This window comes from Protopterus annectens, chromosome 17.part0, assembly GCF_019279795.1.
Source record: "Protopterus annectens isolate FY-2018-M chromosome 17.part0, PAN1.0, whole genome shotgun sequence".
Classification (NCBI taxonomy): Eukaryota; Metazoa; Chordata; order Ceratodontiformes; family Protopteridae; genus Protopterus; species Protopterus annectens.
In genome coordinates this window covers 484,244,415-484,247,371 of record NC_056751.1, presented here as the reverse complement: position 1 = coordinate 484,247,371, position 2,957 = coordinate 484,244,415, and positions in this window count along the sequence as shown.

Sequence of the window (2,957 nt, the reverse complement as noted above, 5' to 3'; positions counted from 1 at the left end):
CAAATGGTTTTCTGAGTAGAGGTTATACCCGAAGGGAGATCGATCAGGTATATACTCACATGACACACTATAGAGAACACAGAGCCAAACCATATTTTGGCCCAGAGAGTACCAGTCGACCCATTCAGAGAAACAATGTGAATGAGAATGTTTCTATCATTCTCCCGTATTGTAGTAATATTGCCAAAATTAAGAAGTTGGTGTCCAATAATTGGAACATCTTGACTTCAGACCATAGAACCACACAGTTGGTAGGTAACTGTCCACATTTTGTCTATAGTAACTGTCAAACACTGCAACAGAAGATTTGTTATACTAACTCTACCCCATTGGAAGGCTGCCCTGTTTGGCAGTTAGGCACAAAGAAATGCAATGGATGTCTACAATGTCAATATATCAATGAATCCAGATACTTTAGACATCCAGACACAGGGGTCCTTTGGAGCATTAGATGCTCAGGCACTTGTACATCTAGGAATTTAGTATACGTTGCACAATGTCAAGTCTGTTTTTGCTATTATGTTGGCAAAACTAACCGATCTTTGAAAGAAAGAATTCGTGACCATTATTATTGCATACGTAGAAACGAAGTATATAACGCCATTGCTAAACATGTTGCGAATACTAATTCCACACATATTTTCCTCTTTCAGATTTTACACATAGTACAAGATAATCCTAGGCTGGGAGATATAGTTAATTTGACAGAGACAGCGGAAGTTAGATGGATTCTAAGATTGGGGGCACATTGTGGAAGTGGTTTAAATGAGGCCGTCCCCCTTAAGCCCATTTTGAACGGTAGACCACTTAGGTAATGTGCTTTTGTCTTTATTTTCTATGCTTAATATGTAATGTGGTTTTAATATATTTTTGTAGAAGTGTAATGTATTATTTTAGTAAGCTATATAGTTTTATACTATTGCTGATACATCTAGCTTATTTTAACTGTTTAGCATATTTAATTGTCAATTAATCAATTTGTTTGGCGCCATCAGTGCTATAAATGGTTGTTGTTTTTAATTGATTTTTACGTCTGATGAAGCGGACAGGCAGTCCGTGAAAGCGCTCACGTTTATTTTGGTTTTGTTCTTGTTTTATTAAATTTTCTTGAAGTGCAAGTTTTTCAGTTTACATCAGTTTTTTATTGGTATCAAGTTGCTGACCCACTGCTGTTTGGATTTTTATTCATCTTTTTGGGACTTTTGGTTTTGCTTGATATATTTATATATATATATATATATATATATATATATATATATATATATATATATATATAGATATGTATGTATATATATATATATGTATGTATATATATATATATATATATATATATAGATATGTATGTATATATATATATATGTGTGTGTATATGTGTGTGTATATATGTATATATATATATATATATATATATATTTAGGTATATATATATATATATATATATATATGTGAGTGTATATATATATATATATATATATGTATATATATATATACGTGTGTATATCTATGTCTGTATATATATATATATATGTGTGTGTGTGTATATATATATATATATATATATATATATATATATATATATATATATATATAGACACACCGATAAATCATGCGAAGAAGGATTGAAACATGCATAAACAACTTCTAATGAAGAATAAAAAATAATAAATAATGCACCGGCTGAACTTCTTACTCCGGATCATGGCTTCCCTGTAGCATTACGGGAAATGGATGGTGTTCAGTCTAACAATTTGATTGACCTCCCTAGGGAGCAGCTTGGTGAGCACACTGATTGTTTTTGCTCACCATTAAACACAGATGAACAGTTTATGAGGAATGAACGTTTGTGTTTATCACCTGCACAGGACTTTACATTTGACTTTAGTTTCAGCAGAGTTCGCTCGGAAGTCGAAAGTATATTTGCTTGCCCCAAGGAACATTTACCGATTAAGAAGAATGGCAACAGTAAACACGAGGTTTGTGCCGTTCCCAAAGGTACTGTGTCTCAAAATGCTTCTAGTCTCAATAAGGGACCTAAAACTTTTGTACGAAAGGAACGGGTAGATTTTGAATACAGCATTTGTTAATAATAATGAACACAACAAAATTACACAGGAAGACTGTCTTATAGATCATTTTTTATGTGACAATTATGATTTTGGTGATTTTGTTGACAGAGCTTCTTATGTTAAACCTAAAGTTGCAGATCATGTTTACACTTTAAAAGAAATGATATATGACTTTGGTAAAAAAATTGGTGTTATACAAAAACACGAAAATTGAAAAAAGTGCATATCTGTCTAAATGTTTGAAACTTAAAATTGTACCCAAAGGTCTCAGGTTTTTTAAACTACCTCTGGGTATTGTTTACAGGTCAGATATAATAAAAGAATTTAATGAATTATTTGATTGTTTTGGTTTTTCTTTTATTAAAATTTTAATTAAATATGATGATGAGAAACTTATTGCATTAGCCAGTGAATTAGAACGTATGAATGAAATTATAACTAAACATAATGATTTTGAAATGTGGAAGGAGCTTTTTATTGAGCAGTTTACTATTGCAGAGAACAAGGTACACACCATTTTTGAGAGAAAAAATAGGAAAATACTACGGGATGTAGATTTATACAAACGCATTAGAGCTTACATTTGGCCCTCTGATAGAGTTTATGAGCAGGTGCGTGGACATCATGACATAAGGAAACAATCCAAAAGTTCTATTAGGGACGAAAATTTTCAGGGGGGCAGATTTTTTTCCCGCACGCAATCCCAACAGACAGTGGAACCCTCACAGGAGATGAGCAAGGTTTCTTGTTCACTGCCAAGGTCTCAAACTGATATTGATGTACACCCATCTGTTTCCATTCCAGCAGAATTTTTCGATGTAGGTCCAACCAGCATGAATGATCTTGGTAATGCCAATATTGATAGTATTAGCGAAATGTTTATAAACAATC